The 19,180-nt window shown below is 36.5% G+C and overlaps 1 protein-coding gene across 1 annotated transcript in view; it reads left to right on the top strand.

Moving 5' to 3' along the window:
• LOC138703263 (AT-rich interactive domain-containing protein 5B-like) overlaps positions 1 to 19,180 on the top strand; it is a 454,468-nt gene that overhangs the window by 392,014 nt on the left and 43,274 nt on the right. The gene's annotated exons all lie outside the window — the stretch shown is intronic.

The following is a 19,180-nucleotide window of genomic DNA, read 5'->3' as shown; positions in this document are numbered from 1 at the left end:
ATGAAGTAGAGCCTGATGCGACCAGGAATACAGTTCAAAGAAAGATTAATTCCCTGCCTAATAGTTGGAGAAAGAAATGTAAGAAAATGAAGGCATCTCGACGATCAGGCAGTAGAGAAGATGGAATATAGAAACCACATTTAAAGGTATTTTTGTTTATTTATTTTTGTTTTAGAAGATCAAGAAACACTCAGACCGACAATAACAAATAGATGAGGCTTGTTACATAAGTCTTTGTTTTTTTTTTTTTTCTGTTTTAATAATAATCCGTGATTTAACACTAATACCTGAATACTTGTTCGATTCTTCTTGATGCCGGTAATGTTTTATCAGCATATTTTTAAATACCTGTTTGAGTTTAATCCGAGAGCTCACCTTTTGTTACAGCGCAGCACTTCATTGTAAATCTCTACAAACTGCAACACTAGAGGAACCTTCCCGATGCCACCCCTGACTATGAAAATGTTCCTAAGTATTCCTGTGTGCACAATTTTGTCTTATCAGATTACTCGACCCTCTGTAGTGAAATAACCTATAAAGATATCCCTGGTTTTCTTTGCCTCATGTGATGGATTACGACACAATCCATTTTGAAAATCTTGAAACAAGTAGTAAGAATAAAAACATCAGATATTTATATAAGGGCATAAAGGAATTTAAGAATGGATATTAGGCAAGGGTAAATGTGGTCAAGGATGAAAATGGTGACTTGCTTGCAGATTCTCATTCAATCCTGAACAGATGGAAAAAGAATGTTTGAGCAACAACTAAATGTACAGTATATAGGCCAAATAGAAAAGATCGGGACGAAATTGTGATAGAAAAAAATCTCCAGGTATCGATCAAATTGCAGGAGAATTGATACAAGAGGTTGGGAGCGCATTATCTAGCGAAATTTATAAGCTTGTGCTTACTATTTGGGAGAAGGAAATTCTTCCAATTAATTGTAGAGAGATGACTCTATAGTGCATCGTTTCTCAAACTGTGGTTCGCGAACCCCCAGGAGATTCGCAAAATATTTCAAGGGATCCGCCAAAACTTTTCCGTAATGGCGGGTTTCGAGGTTAGGCCTGTTATTGTTTTCTTCATTTCTGCGGCATAATAATAATAATAATAATAATAATAATAATAATAATATATTATTATTATTATTAAAATGGATTAGAGGGAGATGGGATATGATGATAGAGACTGGATTGATCTTGCTCAGGATAGGGACCTATGGCGGGCTTATGTGAGGGTGGCAATGAACCTCCGGGTTCCTTAAAAGCCAGTAAGTAAGTAAGTATTATTATTATTATTATTATTATTATTATTATTTTTTTTTTTTAAATTAAATTAACCCTATAATGCCCCTTGTTACATATGTGTAACATCGGGAATTTATCACATTATTTCCACAATAAATTAATATTTACCGCGAATGCCTGATTTACAGTTATGTAACAATGTTAGCAATACATTTGATTTCGCTATAATGGAAATTTAGTCTGCCAGCTTCTTTGTGTTCTAACAATACTAACAACCCTACTAAGGAAAGGTTACATGGCGGTCAGGCCTTTGATTTTATAGTCGTGACGCTGTTATTCCCGGCGAGACTCCTCCTCTTTGCTTACGTCAAGGCTCTATAAAGTCTAGGTAGGTAGTATCGTTTGCCATTTTTGTTCTTTCGCTGCCGAGCTACCAGACGAGGGATTTATTTGCCACAACGTTAAATATTATCATGTCGTAGCTCCTGTGATAATAAATTAAACGCTCTGTAATAGAGCAAATAATTGAGCGGCAAATAATGTTCTCTTGTGCTTTCTGCGAACGCCAACGAAAGAACAAAAATGTCGGGCGATTATATTAAGTATTTATCGAGCCTTAGGAAATGCATAACGTCTTCATCAGCGACTCACAAGACGCACACGTTTAAATGTAGCCGACCTGCAACGTGATTGGCTGCCGGAAATTAGAGCGACGGGACTATAGTTGTTAATGTGGAACTTCAACAAACTTATATTTAATTTTGTATTTTCAACAATAGCCTACTTCTTTCCTTGTGGCAAATGCAGTAAGTTGTCAGTTGTGTATCAGAATCGTTTCCGTTCACATTAAAATGGATAACTGGTTGAAAAATGGAAGTTTGAAAGGGAAACACGGTTTAACAAAATCGCAAGTTAGTGTTGTGTCAACAGGTCATTCAGCTTCTAGTGATGTGTGTCAATCCGACAAAAGTGAACCGTGTGTGAAGAAAAGAAAGTACAATGATAATTACATTAGGTTTGGATTTTCATATATAGGTGACAAGGACTGTCCAAGACCACAGTGTGTTGTTTGTGGTGACATTCTTGCTAACAGTAGTCTGAAACTTTCTCTACTTAAACGCCATTTAGAAACTAAACATCCCACCCACGTAAACAAATCTGCTGATTTTTTTACACTAAAAGCTAACGAGTGGAAAAATGATTTAACTACTTTTGTATCCGCTGCAAACAGTGAAATGAGAATGCTCTTGAAGCGTCTTATCGCGTTAGCTACAGAATTGCTAAAACTGCAAAACCTCATTCAATAGCTGAAGATTTAGTGCGGCCATGTATAAATGATGTAGTACAGTGCATGCTTGGGGAATCTTTCACAAAAAAAAGGCAATGTGGTACCATTGTCCGACAATACGATCAACCACCGGATTAAAGGAATGGCAAATTATGTCGAAAATGAAGTTTTGTAGAGTTCGAGCAAGTCCTTCTTTTGCGATTCAACTTGACGAATCGACTGATGTTGCCAATTTAGCCATTTTGTTACTTTTCGTCCGTTATATTAATGGGGAGTCTGTAGAAGAGGAGCTACTATTCTTCAAACCCTTAAAAAAGAGAGAACTATGGGAGGAGATATATGTATGTTAATCGACGAATACTTTCGCGAAAATTCAATAGACTGGACTCACTGTAGGCATTTGTTCAGATGGTGCGAAATCTATGACAGGGTGTTATGCTGGGTTTGTTGCCAAAGTGAAATCGGTAGCGAGAGATGGGAACGATATATAGGTTTTTACGAAATACCGATATTTTCTTTTCGATATATTGATATCGAAATTTTGATTCAATATATCGTATAATATATCGCTTTTCTCATAAATTTATCGGTTTTTTTTTTTTTTTTTTTTTTTTTGTGAAATTATTATGAACAACAAAATCTACACTAGTTAACTTCGATAATTCCCTGAGAGATGGCTTTAATGAAAGTGGGCAGTTACATACTTGTGAACCTTGAAATATCCAATCCAATCACTGTCTTCCTCTGATTGGCTGGTCTGGAATGCGAATTCAAACTGTTTAGTACCAAATTCAAAAGTCCCGCACCCTGGCGTCGTGGTCTAAGGCATCATGTCTAGGATTCGCGTTACGGAATGCGCGCTGGTTCGAATCCTCATGTGGGAAGAAATTTTCTCATGAAATTTCGGCCAGTGTATGGGACCGGTGCCCACCCAGCAACGTGATGTACTTGGAGAGCTACGATAGATAACAAAAATCCGGTTTCACAAAACAGCTATAACGGCTGGGGGGATCATCGTGCTAACCACACAATACTTCCATTCTGTTTAGATGATCGTCCACCTCTGCTTTGGCATGTGGACGTGAGGCCAGCAGCCGGCTGGTCGGTCTTGGCCCATCATGGGCTGTAGCGCCATGGATTTACTTTACTTTACCAAATTCAAAATGCAACGTATGCGAACGTGAGACTGAGACGGGAGGTTTATCTACTACTGTTTTAGTATTAGTGTTCTCCAAGGCAGCAGCAACTGCCACTCTGAAAAGGAACCGTCTGACTTCAAAACTTTTATTTCTGTCTTAAAATGAAAAGAGAAACAAGGATGTAATACTGATTTGAGATTCGTTTACGGCTAGGATTTCTATGCACAACCTAGTACTGACATTGTTTTCTTATTACATATTTTAGTAGGTACATAAAAATTCTATCATCATCATCATCTGCGGACCTCTGAAGAAGGAACTAAGAAGAGACTAGTGAAGTGCTTTGTGTGGAGTGTAGCATTTTATGGGGCAAAATCATGGTCATTACTACGAAGTGAAAGAAGCGAATAGAAGCATTTGGAATGTGGGTATGGAGAAGGATGGAGCGTATGAAATGGACAGACAGAGTAAGAAAAAAAGCTGTGTTGGAAATAGTGGATGAAGAAAGAATAATGCTGAAACTGATCAGAAAGCGGAAAAGGAATTGGATGAGTGACTGGCTGAGAATAAACTGCCTACTGAAGGATGCACTAGAAGGAATGGTGAACGGGAGAAGAGTTTGAGGCAGAAGATGATATCAGGTGATAGACGACATTAAGATATATGGATCATATGCGGAGACAAAGATGAAGGCAGAAAGTAGGAAAAACTGGAGAATGCTGGGTTTGCAGTGAAAGATCTGCCCTTGAGCAGAATACTATATATATATATATATATATATATATATATATATATATATATATATATATACTGTATATAATAAAGAGCAAAGCAGAAAATATAACAGCCTGGATAATGCTAGGTTTGGAGTGAAAGACCTGCCCTTGGGCAGAACACTATGAATGAATGATTGAATGAATTAATGTTTCAATATCAAATACTGACCCATATAGACTTCACTTAACACTTTCCCATTGTATCATTTAAACTCATCTTACCTCCTACATCATTTTGATTTCGGTTAGGAACTACATAATAATTATGGTATTGAAAATGTATTGTTTCTCGTTCCAATTTTACATTTAATCTTTTGGCTGTTATGTTAATTTCAATGCTAATAAGGAATAGGCTATTAAATGTAAGTTTATTGTAATAAATGTACACCTGCAAATTTAATTGCATTAGTATCTATTAATTTGCTAAGGGAATAACTATATTTCGAATCGTTTTGATATACCGATATATTTTCTGCAATATATATCGTTTATCGAAATTAAGTTTGCAATATATTGCAATATCAATATATCGGTATTTAAATTATTTCCACCATCTCTTAGCGCCGAACGCTTCTTGTACACATTGTTGCATTCATAGACAGGCTCTTGTTTCTAAACGCATGCCCGATGGATTGAAATGTGTGCTGGACGATGCAGTAAAAATAATTTTATTAAGGCTCGCCCTACAAATTCCCGCATCTTTGCAGTGCTTTGTGAGGAAATGGGAAGCATTTATAAGTGTTTATTGTCTCACACTGAAGCTAGGTGGCTATTTCGAAGTAGAACTATTTCCAGAGTGTATGAGCTTAAAGGCGAAGTTTACGTTCTTCTCACCAGCCATGCCTTTCACCAAGCAAAGTGCATGGAAGATGAAATCTGGCTTCAGGCTTTAGCTTATTTGGCAGACATTTTCTCGAAAATTAACAATTTGAACTTATGTCTCCAGGGGTAAAATATAAACGTTTATATTGTGCAAGACCGTATCGAATCATTCATTTAGAAACTTAATTTTTGGGAAACATGTTTCAATAGCAATCAAACCGAGTACTTTGATACCCTTCACGACTTCCTGGTGGAAAATCATCTTTCTTTGGACGAAAATGTCAAGAACATGGTTAAAGAACATTTGAAGGGACTTGGAAAAACCTTCAGAGAATATTTCCCTGCTATGCCCAATAATAACAATTGAATTCGCAATCCCTTTGAAGAGTCAACAGTTTTAGAATCCACATTAAGCGTAGATGAAAAAGAGCAGCTTCTTGAAATTTCCACTGATTTTCCGTTACAGAAAATTTATAAACCTTTGTCATTAATTGGTTTTTGGTTGAGTTTAAAGGAGTTCCCAGTGTTAGCGAATAAAGCCATAACGGCTTTATTACCCCTTTTCACCCACATATTTGTGCGAAAAATCGTTTTCTTCATATGTCTATTTAAAAAATAAATACAGAAACAGACTTTGTGCTGAAAGTGATTTGAGACTTTATTTAACTTCTGTGGTTCCTGACTTCAAAGCTCTGTGCCATGGAAAGCAGGCGCAACCTTTTCACTGAATTCCAAGGAAGAGGTGAGTAATTATAATGAAAATTTGTATTTATTATTGCAAGTAGGTCTACACGTTGTTTAACTTTTAAGCCGTAACTAGAGTAACTGTAGGTTTTTAACCGTTAAGGGTTAAGTTAATTTAAGGTTATTAAACCTTTTGCTTGGAATTAAATTTTATGCATATCTACTGTATGTATATTTAAAAGTGAGTGGTTCACCCAACTCAGATCGTTGTGGAAGGGGTTCGCGAGTCGAGAAAGGTTGGGAACCACTGCTATACTGCATATTACTCCATTCTTCATAACTATTTCCGATAGCCAACTGTCTAAAAAAAAATAGTCACATTATCTTTCCTCAGCACTTAGTGCCTCACCTTGACAGATTCTGTTTCTCAAGTCTGGGTTTTACTATTCCCAATAGGTTCTTAAAAAGTATGTCATCCATTCGCAAATAGTTTTTAAAGTCTTGTGATTAATTTACGTTTAGTTCCTTGAATCGATACATGTTGTTTAATCTGAATGTTAAGCTTTGTAAGTAGAGCGTTTTATTTCACCATTTCATCATGTCATTCCCAGTTCCCTCATTCATCCAAGTCTAAAGCATTTAATAGCCTATTGTTAGGTATATGTGCTGCAATGCGTTCACAATAGGCCTGTAGTGAAATTAATACTAATTCTTGCTGAAATCGAAGCCGTGTTTTTGCGTGGTATGTTAATACTACAATTTTATACATTTATACTATTTTGAATTAGTTTCTTACTTCGAACTTCACTAAAATAATGTTTTATTGATCGGTAACATGTCAACGACCTCGGGCGTGGGCTCGACTCGCACTTGGGATGATTACAGGGTTGAGTTTTTCCGAGGTTTTCCCCAACCGTAAGGCGAATGTCAAGTAATCTGTGACGAATCCTCGCCTCATCTCGCCAAATACCATCTCGCTATCACCAGTTCCATCCACGCTAAATAACTAGTAGTTGATACAGCGTCGTTAAATAACTAAGTAAAAAAATGTCGACAAAAGTCACATGAGGACTGGGAAAAAAATCTGATCTCACAAGGGAACCTTCTATCATGGTGAATTGAAAAGGCGGTAATGGCGTATATTTTTGGAAAGAGGAGGTAAAAGTAAGTCACCAGGTCCGCCTGAGCTCCATAGGGATAAAAGTTTAAATTTAACATGACAGTCTGTGGGAAGTGACTCAATGTACAAACTTAAAGGTTAAAATGAAGTTGTTTTTTAAGTCACTGCATTGCAAACGAGATATTGCAGCTGTTGTGCGTTTTAAATAATACTGCGTATTATCGCTAGGATGCGATCACCTACTTTTATTACGGGAAGGTAAGTCTTTCTCGAGCTAATTCTGGTGTTACAGCTACTCTTACGTTTCATTTGTGCCATATACATGATGGATCCGAAAGTTGTGGTTCAGATGCTGGTGCGCGAGTTTGGCACCATTGACGCTAAACCGTCAGTCGTATTCATCCGGATGTTTCATCAGTTGAAGAATGAGTTAAAGGACGAAGAGGAGGCCGTGGAAACATACACGTCGCTCTTATTGATGAAACACCAGATTTGGACGTGGAAGATGAGCAGCAAGATTATGGTGACATAGAAGACGAATTAATGACGAGACGCCAAAAAGACGCCCAGAAAGCGGAGGACGCTCAAGAGACGGTGACATCGCGTCGTCGCAAATCAGCACGTCTTCTTAAGTCCCTCTCCTAAAAGAATCAAAACGTAGTCGACGACGATTATAAGCAGAAATCGCTCGACTATACGAACGATACAGTCAGCGGAAAGAGACGATCCTTCACCTCTGTAATAAAAATCGATTTCTTCTCATCACACGGAAGATTCTTTACGATTATGATGCAAAAGTGAAGAAGAAGAAGAAGAAGAAGAAGAAGAAGAAACCTGGAATGGCAGATAATAATACCATGGTTCTGCAACATTTCAAAGAAATGTCAAGTACGAACGCTGTCATACATGACAGAACTATCAGGCTTTGGGGCATACAAATTGATCCTGACTACCGTCTTAACTTCAGAGCTTCTGACTCGTGGGTATAGAGATTCAAGCAGCGGAATCGTACCGTTTCTCGTTCTGTGGCGCATAAAGTGAGTAGAAACGTCGCAGCAAAGAGACAGAGGTGAACCAAAAATCAGACAGCTTCGTGTCGAAGATGAAGCAGTTGTTCATCGATCGTGGATTCACTCTTCGCCAGATCCTCAACACTGATCAAAGTCGATTTGAAAAAAGAGATTCACTCCGGACGAACCCTGCGTTTCAAAGGAGGGAAGAAATTTTATCCCACAGTAGTATCAGAGGCTGCGACGACGTACTCCTACATGATTATGCCAGTCATTTCCATGGATGGACAAATCTCCTCTCCAATGTATCTTTGTCAGCCGATTCACAGAAAATGTTCCCTAAAAATAAACTTGCTGACTCATATAACATCTAATCATATGCTTCTGATTCAGCGAATATGCGGAAGGCAGATATAAAGGATATGCTTTCGCAAGTATTTTCACCCAGAATTTCTTCATTGCATGAAGATCGATATCCATAATGTTTGCAATTCAGATGCACAACAGCTGAATATCTCGTTTGCAATGCAGTGACTTCAAAAACAACTTCATTTTAACCTTTAAGTTTGCACATTGAGTCACTTCCCACAGACTGTCATATTAAATTTGAAGTCCCATAACTTTTATCCCTATGGAGCTCAGGCGGAAAAATTTCACCTGGTGACTTACTTTTACCTCCTCTTTCCAAAAATATACGGCATTACCGCTTTTTCAATTCATCATGATAGAAGGTTCCCTTGTCAGTGCACAAGACAAGAGCTTTGCTCCACAAATAATCAACACAACACCTAAAAATTTGTCTCCTAAAAGAGAAATGTTGATGGTCTGTGATAGAGATGAACAAAACTAACTGCCGTTCTCGCTCGCCGTGTTCGTTGCATTTGTCTTTCGAGTCTCTTCTCGTAACTCTCGTGCTCTTCGAATCTTGCTCATCATTCTCGAAAGATTTCGTAACTTTGATTAACGTACATCAGTGAAATAAATAACAGTAGGTATGTTAACTGGTACAAAAACACAAAACAAAACAGTATCATAGTTATCAAACTGTTCTGGTTCTATTATCAGATATTACCTATAGTTATGTATAAAAGTTATCAAATAAATTTGCATTTCTAAGAAACATGAAACATAACATTAAATAAAGCGTTAGTATTCTTTTACTTGAGATTGTACACTTCATCTCAAACATACGAAAAAAAGAATCCTAGCCATTTAATAAGGACCTAGTAATTAAATAAAGATTGGGTAACGGATTATTATACACTGAAAGGTAGAGGTGACGTTTCAAATAGGCTACTTGATCGTTTATACACATATAACAGTTGCGAAAACAGATAAAAGTTCAGTCTGGTATAAACAACCGTGACGATTCAAAGCTGCTTGACGTTCGAGAGTTGACCACTCTCGCAGTCTTGATCGCTTGATTCACTCACAAGCAGTCAACGACGTCGTAGGCAATATTGTCATGCGGGTTTTCGGCTTTGCGGGCGCTGTTAGTCTTGATTTATCGATCGTTGTTCAACTCTAGTCTGTGATATCTATAGCGGTTTCAGAATAAGAAGGCATATGGCCTTAAGCCAATTGAGTGCTAGCAACAGTTCGACGTTGTCACACAGTGCACGGTGCACGAGACGTGGAAGACAGAGACAACAGATAAGGACAGAACATATCAGTTGCAGCTCTCTCGCTGCGCGAGCGGGTCGAGACCTGTTTCTTCATTGTGTGTAATGTTTAAATATAATTACTCTTACTGAAGTAATTCTCATCTCAATTTTTATTACTTCCTCGCTTCATAGATCAGTAGCTCTTGGAGTCAATGACTTGCGAAATAAAGTGACAGATATGTAGAAATTTACTTTGCTAATGTCTGAGAAAGAATGTTTTAATTCTTACTCAGACTTCCTTGTACAGCAAAGCTGAATTTATTATTGTTTATTTCTCCAGAGGAAAGATAAGGTACAGTTTGTTTGTAGGGGCAGCCTAAGAATCTAGCGATAACAAAACGAAAACATATCTGTAGATACGTAATTTAGTATTGAAGTTGGAAAGTATTTTATTTTTCCTCCGTTAAATGAAGCCTATATAATTTAATTTAATTCTCTAGCTTATACCTAGGGGTCCAGGGTTCTACATTCTGGTTACGAATCTGGCTATAATGCAATGTAATCATAATGTGTGTTCATACATAATTCAGTACTCATACTGGAACTGTAGATTATTTTATTTTTCTCTGATAAACTAAGTCTATCTAATTTTATTTTATCATATAATTTTTACATATCTAGAGGTCCAGTGTTCCATATTCCGGCTAAGAATCCGGCTGTAAGGATATAAGCATATCTGTTCATATGTAGGCCTAATTCAGTACTCACATTGAAACTGAAGATTACTTCCTTTTACTTTATTAAATCAAGCCTATCTAATTTAATTTAATCCTCTAGCTTATACCTACCTAGAAGTCCAGGATTCTATGTTCTATCACTCTGGCCTGTGGCAATATAAACCTACGAGTGAAGGTAGTTGTACAGAAGCGAATATGAAAACCGTAATCCAATAATATCGTTAATATATTGAAGATAAAATTGTATATTAGAAAACATCGTATAAAGTGTAATATATAACGAAATGTTTTTAAAATAAAAATTGAGTTTTGGAATTATAAAATCTCCTCGTTCCTAGCATGCTTGTATTTATTTTAAAAGTGAAATGTAGTTAATGTGCTTCATTTTATAAAGTTTTCTAATGCTCTTAAGGAAGTGTTGTTAATGCTCTTCGTATAATTCATGGAAAAAGAGGCAGGAGTGTTTATGTTTATAATATCATCCAAATATCTCATGTTTATGCAATATTTCGTCTTATACCATGTATAATATTCCAATGAAAAGTAAAAGTCGTAGCTATGATTATTCTCAGCTTTCTTCTTCTTTCCACGTTCTATTACAATGGCACTGCTAACACATACTACTAATGTATTTAAAATATCGTACGATGAAGTAATACACGGTTCTGAAAATTGTACAAATAATTAACACGTTTGTTTTGCGTTATTTTCCAGGAGAGGTAAATTAAAGTATACCACCTATTTTAATTGTCTCTTTGTCCTGTCCGAGAATATGAGATAACGTATTCACTTCTAAACCACACGTCTCTGCAGTCAGATTCTTTGTTTGTGAAGAACTGACACGCACTGAAAAAAATTATGTACAAAAATACAATACTCCTCGCTTGTGAGTGTTGGACTATCCCTTTGCGTATAACAAATGAAACACCAGAGCCAATTGCAATCCCTTCAAGAGACATTGTTACGGTAAGTTACGCATCACACAAGAGAAAACAGTCCACATCTGAATTTGAAAATAAACAGATTCTATCTTCGTTTACAGAGACGGAATTCAGAGCAAAATATGTTCTATGCTGTAGGTTGGATATCTCTGTTTAGTCTTAAAGCGATAACACGCGAACCAGTTGACATACAATTGCCATTCTTGTACTGTTGGATTCAGAATTCGTAGCTCTATCGAATGCGATAGCTTAAAATTCATTCCTAGCCATAAGTATTGTGCGCGCAAGAAAGAAACTAATACGCGACGCTTCAGCGAGACTTCGCGACGATTTAAACTAGGCAACACCGCTTCACTGTCACTGGCTAGTCGACATAGACCGGCCTGAACTAGCTCCGCCTTATATGCCTTCTTATTCTGAAAGCGCTCTAAGTTGCGATTTGCTGTGAATTACAAACACTTTCTGGTTATCGATACTTGTCTTTTCATTGAACACTATTCTTCGGTTACAGATTAGCAAAATAATTCTCTGTTATTTGTCGACGACAAAATAGTTTGACGCTCCACAAAGTTTTAACTCGAAATGGACGGTGTTGCACGAAGTTCTAACTTCAGAATAACTACCTGTTCAGCTATATTCGATTCTTAAGACGGAGTTAAAAAGAAAAGAGTTAGATGAATGGTCTTATTAGACTATAAGTTTATCTGGATTTGAGTATCCTGATATCTTCTTCTGCTCTGAACTGTTCTCCCGTTCACCATTCTTTCCACTGCATCCTTCAGTAAGGACTTTCTTCCCAGCCAGTGACCCAACCAATTTCTTTTCCTCTTCCTGATCAGTTTGATCATCATTGTCTTCACTCACTCTTTCCAACACAGCTTCATTTCTTATTCCGTAGTATGTTTATTTCCGACTGTTTTTTTATGAATTTACAAAGGTTCTGTTGCATTGTATGTCACATTTTTAAGGGCCTATTCACTTTTTTGTTAATTTACTCTTACATTTTGGGAGTATTTCCAGATGTGTCAGATTCCTGTTGCAAGTTTTTGTCACTTTCAATCCTCGTTTAGCTAAACTATCTACCTATACGAGTTCTATAGTGATAGTTCCATTAGCAAGCCTGAAATTCAAACTGCTTAATATTCATACAGAAGTAAGCTCTTTAAATACACTGTTCAAAATGTTCGTTAAATTATTTTGTAAAGGAAGCACAAACTTCACTTAATGGTTTCAATTACATGGGGAGGGGGGAGGATTCTCATGCATATCCAACAGAAATAATATTGTCCGCATCTGCCCATGCGTTACAAGTGACGACTGGTTGGTGAGCGAGGAGAGGGGAGAGGAAGTGTCGTTAACCAAGCAATCGTAATTCGCACTTTCCCAGAACGTCAGTGACTTAAAAGTTAAAACCCGTGCGCTAGCAAATACGTAGAACAATCAAATTATTTTATGATTTTTTATTACTGTATGAAGCTTCGTTCAGAAAAAGTGCGAATTACGGACGCTTGGATAAACTTGTAATGTGAGTATTTCATTAATTTGTTATAATTTTAATGCATGTATACAAAGATGGTTTGATGCATATATAGACTTTACATGATAGAATTGAACATGTTATGTACATAAAGTTGTTTGAATTAATTCTTGCGTACAAGAGCTATACCCTGTTGCAATCAAAAAGAGTGACCTGGTGACGTAAACAAATGCACTCTTCTTCCTTCAGGAAAGCGCGTTGAGTCCATTATAGCCTGCCTGTCTAACAAACATTTAAATGCTATAACGAAACTAAGTTCACTTACATTTAGATAGTGTCACTATTTATTTTCAACTGAAATATATTAAATAAAATAATGGTATATAAACGTTTTTACGAGAACTCGGAAGAAACACTATTCACACTGAATGCGGTACAATGTAGGTACGAAAAACAGTTGATAATTGACAAAGAAAGTGCATTTCAAATTGTGTAACCACCCCTTCCGTTCTGAAACCACAAAAAGTAAGCACAACATCATGCTAGGAAACATTTTTTTAAGAATACCTAGCAACTAACTATGTGTAAAATACTTTTTTACTTTCTCATTATACGAAGTGTGAAGAGAGAATTTTTTAATTGGTTTAATTTATAGTCACTTCAACTGCAAGATCATTTCGCGACTGTCGGTCTTGCTGTTAAATACATTGAATTGCTATCTGCGCGTTGCGAACCACGTACCATGATGCTACTACGCGCCCAAGTTAAATTTGCGTCCGGAAAGAATGTGAATCACCGTTTCCTCTCCCTCTGGCCTTTGTGACCTATAAGTAAATTCTGACCTTTATGACCTATAAGTAAATATTAAATTGATAAGAAGTATTTACTGTTCGTGCCAGCGAGTTGTATGAGTTAGTGGTGAATACACTTGTATATGTGGTGCTGAAAGTGTTGTACCCGTATAAATACTGTGAAAGTGTTAATATTATGTACCGTATTTCTTACATACATTTTATATTTATATTACCTCACTCATTGCATTATCTCTTGTAATATGACCTCACTCAGACAAAACAGTAGGTTGTGTACTAACAACTAGTGCAATTAGAGCTACTAGCACTTGTCTCTTCCATTCACGAGGTGCAAATTTAACTTGGCGTAATACAGTCACAAGGATTATTATCTTGCTAAATATTATCTCTAGGTTTGTAGTCTATATATGAAGCAATCTACTATCTACTTTTATAACTAACTAGATTCCTGGTTATTTTATGATCGAGGAGGAAACCACTAAAAACGTCGACCAGATTTGCCAGCCCTGCGAGATTGTCCCGGAATTTGAAATATTCTCGAATTCCGGACAAACACACTTTTGTCCCGCTTATGAGGATCTTGAGAGCAGCAAAGGCAATATTCTGAATGTATAGGGAAAAACAAATGTGAGTGGGCATGTAAAGATATTTTTTTTAGTGTTCATACTTACATACTTTTTATGTTAACTCAATAGGCTTCATTCATTCATAGTTTTATCACAGTCTATTATATACAGTCGCGAAGCTTGAGGTGATTTTTTGCAAATCTCGTGATGAAGCGCTCCAAGCGGTTAGCAACTAGAAACAATAGACTGTCCACGGTCGTCCTTGGACTGTGTCGTATTTCCATCGAGTGCTAGCTCGTTGCGTATTTCACATTGATGCTTGTGAAATGTTCGTTATTGGTTGTAATGAAAATGTTAATGGCTAAAATACAATAATTGGAATAATATTTTACTAGAGACGTAGAAAAATTAAGTGTGTTTTAATTAAATTTATTAATCACGTTTTATTTTCAATTCTGGTGGGATTATTATTGCTTAGGCCTACTTTTTTTTTTTAAAGTATATGTTTTTAATTATAGCTGTTAATTTTGTTGTTATTTTTATTTGTTACTTTACTAGAGACGTAGAAAAAGTCTGTTACAATAAAATTTATTGATCATGTTTTATTTCCAATTCTGGTGTGATTATTATTGCTTAACCTCATCCACTTTGTTAACTACGTAAGCCTACACTACAAGTATCGGTACACGTAAGTTACTCCAGTAATTCATATTTCCATTATTATGAAATGAAAATTAATATTTATTGGTTTCATAGTTAATTATTGCTATAATCTTGAATGAGTGAAGCGATTATAGTAAATCTCAGTTCGTTTTGTACAAACAAAAATAATATTAACCTATTTCTTGCATGTATCTTCGAGTTTATGGTGGAATTTAATATACTTAAAATAATAAATTAACTTTATGCATTTAATATTTCAATAATGGAAGGAAGGTGTTAATTTTTCCAAAAGAACACAACGAAAGTGTAACATATTTTGTCGTCTACTAGGAGAGAGATCTGCGATGATGAGGCGATAGTAGCGATCCTAGTGGTGGGCAACTACCCATGTTTGCATTTTTACTACATATTGAGCTTCGCGACTGTATATAGTAGACTGTGGTTTTATGCTCAAGGGCAGGTCCTTCACTGCAGACGTAGCATTCTTCAATCTTCCCTCTTTTCTGTCTTCTACTTAGTCTCCACATACGAGCCATATGTCTTAATGTTGTCTATTATCGAATATTTTCTTCTGTCCCGAACTTTTTCCCCGTTAACCATTCCTTCCAGTTCATCCTTCAATAGGCAGTTATTTCTAGCCAGTGATCCAACCAATTCCTTTTCCTCTTCCTGATCAGTTCCAGCATTATTCTTTCTTCACCTACTCTTTCCAACACAGTTTCATTTCTTATTCTGTCTGTCCATTTCACACGCTCCATTCTTCTCCATATTCACATTTCAAATGCTTCTAGTCATTTCTCTTCACTTCGTCGTAATGTCCAGTTTCTGTCCCCATACAATGCCACACTCCACACAAAGCATTTCACTGATTTCTTCCTTAGTTCTTTTCCCAAAGGTTCGCAGAAAATACTCTTTTTTTCTATTAAAATCTTCCTTTGCCATTGCTATCCTCTTCCTGGCAGCAGCTCGTACACCCCAAGTATTTGAAACTGTCCACTTGCTGTACTGCCTCATTTAGAATTCACATGTGTACCTTCTTTATTTTTCTTCCGACAACCATGGTCTTCGTCTTGTTTGCAATTATCTTCATCTCATACTGCTCACAGCTACCATTTAGCTCCAGTAGCATATCCCTTAGTATCATTTTCTCTTCTACTAACAGCGTCATCCATCAGCAAATATTATGCACTTTATTATTCTTCCTCCTACTGTCACTCCGCATGTTCTGAAAACAGTTCTTCGTGAAATCCTTCAAATAGATGTTGAAGAGGATAGGTGACAAAGGGCAATCTATAGACATATTGACATTTTATTTTAAAATTATTTTCTTGTTTAAATGGGAAATATTGAATTTTATATTGATTGTTTTCACTTGTGAGATGATATAAAATAAAGTAGACTGAATTAACAAAAATCAGTTTGTCCTGCGGTTCTTGTGAATGAGGGGATTGTTTAGCTCGGCATTCCTTGAAAGGTGGCAACCCTAGCCAGCCCGTAACTTGAATCCTAGACCTCTCGAATGAAAATATAATTTACCTTAATGTATCTTAGCATCCTCTGTATTTCTTTGTTTGAAAACCGTTACAGTGGCCCTTAAGAGAATCTAGCTCAAACTCTATTTGAAATTTGTCAACATAGTATAAATAAAAGTGCCTCAACGCGTCATTTCAGCTGTGATAACAAGGAATGGAGCTTGTGATTTAAAATGCTATTTGCGAAATAGTCGTAATAAAATACTCTGTTCACATATTATATGACTAGACATCGGATGTTTAGGAAAATGCCTATTTTATTTGAATGTTTATATTTAAAGTCTTTTATAAATGTGCACAAATCATGAAAAATGAAGTTTTCTGATGAAGTTTGCTCTTGCCTTTTTTGCCGTTTACGCCTTTTTTACTTCAACATGTACTTTTTTTTTTGCCCTTTTCTTTATAAGACTACTCACTCAACAATACTGCATTTATTTCTGCGTTCAAAACAAGGAAATTGCAGTTCTTATAGTAGGCATAGATATGGGACATTCTGTTGCAATGCAGTGTTGTTTCGCTTACTCCGAAATTGACCTTGTCCTTACCCAGCACTGCTACCTGACTCCAGCACTGACCTATCCCATTAATTCCTGGCTTAGTTGCATCATGAGTGATGCCTTACTGGTGACATTTGTGAGGTTCAAACCTGTCTTCGTACAGTTGACTAAACAACAACAAACATCAGTTATTACATGAAGCGTTGGATTTCCACGCTGATAACCCGGTTTCGAATCCAGATGAGTCCCAACTATAATTTGTGGTGGACAAAGATGGTGCTTGCTGGTAGAACTTCGCGGCTCTACCGACGTCTCATTATTGTTACATTAATCATCGTCACACTGATTTTGTCCAATAAACGTGACAGAAGTTTGTGCGTTAATCTTGAAAACTTGCTCATTCTTTATTGTAACTCAAATTATGGACGTGAAGTTGTGGATGAATAAGTACAAGTGAAACAAGTACATAGATCAGAGAAATTACTTTTCCAGTGTACTTTGTTAAGTTACTTATGGTCTTAAGGATGTTTACTTGACGAATTATGGATGATTAATATAATTTCAGTGCCTTTTATTGCCTTATTTTTGTTGTTTTAGAGCCTTTTTAGGTGGCTAAATACCATTTTTTAGTGCCTTAACTTCCGATGTCTATATATGACACATGCAACTCTGGGGACATTTTTCCGTACTTCCTCTGTCACTGTAAGCAAAGCATGATCAGGGCTAATCGAGTTACCATCTTCAGGGAAAAAGGGATTGTGTATCTCCTTAGCAGCTTAATAAATGCATCACAAAGTGTTTGATACAAACAGCAGAAGTTAATCATAATCGTAGAACATTCTGCCTTAGTATAACCATAAGTATCTTGAAGAGTTTCAATGTTGTTAACTGACTGATGAACTTAAAATATGACGAAAGATGTGCCTCTCAGTTCACTTAATTTTTTTTTTTTAAGCAATAAATGACTCAATGTCACTTGCTTCGTTGATGGAGACGAAAATTTTTCTTGGGACTCATTCTTATCCTTGTTTTGTTGTAGCACTGTGATATATATTTCTTCCTTCCTTGTTAACCTGTCTAGAAACGAACAACTGGCATGTTCGCAGAAACCAGAACTTCTCACAAGCTTAGTAAAATTCTAAGCCTTCGCTGGTCAAAGTGCTTCCTGAGAAGCTTTATTTTTTACTGATATTCTGGATAGAATGAACATATTTCCAGGACATACTGTTGAACGGTAACTGCTTAACCCTTTAATTGGCAAAACTTCATTTCTCACACTAGTTTATTAAACCAATAAAGTCCTGTAATTACCTTGAAGATTCACAGTAAGAAAAATGTCCCCTGGCCTCATTACGAGCGATGCGCAGGGTAAGACTAGAAAAGAAACGATTAAAAATCAGAAACAAAATTGGTACCAACATATTACAAGAATGACTAATGATAGATTACCAAAACAAATTATGGATTATGCACCAACAGGATATAGAAATGTCGGAAGATCGAAAATAAGATGGACAGATGATTTAAGCCTTGAAAACGTAACAGGCCAATAGGCCTAATCCCTGTAGCTGAAGAAGAAGTTTATTAAACCATGTCGGACTGTAAAGAAAACAACTATCGCAATGTCCATATTTTATATGTTGTGCAATATTATAGTATTTTGAAATTTTAATTTACGTACCAATTTTTTTCTATTGTTCTATTAAAATTATAGCATATAGCCTATTAACCTGTTGTATCCTATGGATACATTGCCAATTTAAGGGTTAATCTGCTGCCACACTCACTTCGCAGTTGTTCAGTAAGTTTTAGTAACCTAGTAATGAGTGCATTTAATGTGCAGTAATTAAAGAATGTACAGGGGATGTTGAAAATGTTAACAACGAAGAGTATATATATATATATATATATATATATATTGGAATAACATATCTCTTCATAGAGTCCGCTGAGTTAGCTCTGTGGTAGCGTGTCTGCCTCCAGACTAGCTGGCCTGGGTTCGATTTCCGGCGGGGTCAGAGATTTTCTTGTAAAATTTCTACCTTGGGACTAGGAGAGATGGCGGTGCACAACTTCTAATCACTAAATTGTGCACCAATATGCCTGAGTTAAATTCCAAATCTCTCCGCAGTGCATATGAAGGGAAGGCATATGTCACTATTGATAGTGATTCATCTGTCAGATGGGGACGTTAAGCCTGGCGGCCCCCTTGATGCTATTTGACAGGAGTAGGCTACATGCCGGCACCAGGTTTCCCCTTCT

The sequence above is a fragment of the Periplaneta americana genome, chromosome 7 (genome assembly GCF_040183065.1).
Source record: "Periplaneta americana isolate PAMFEO1 chromosome 7, P.americana_PAMFEO1_priV1, whole genome shotgun sequence".
NCBI lineage: Eukaryota > Metazoa > Arthropoda > Insecta > Blattodea > Blattidae > Periplaneta > Periplaneta americana.
Note: the sequence above shows the minus strand (reverse complement) of the source record. Positions and strands in the feature narration are given on the sequence as shown.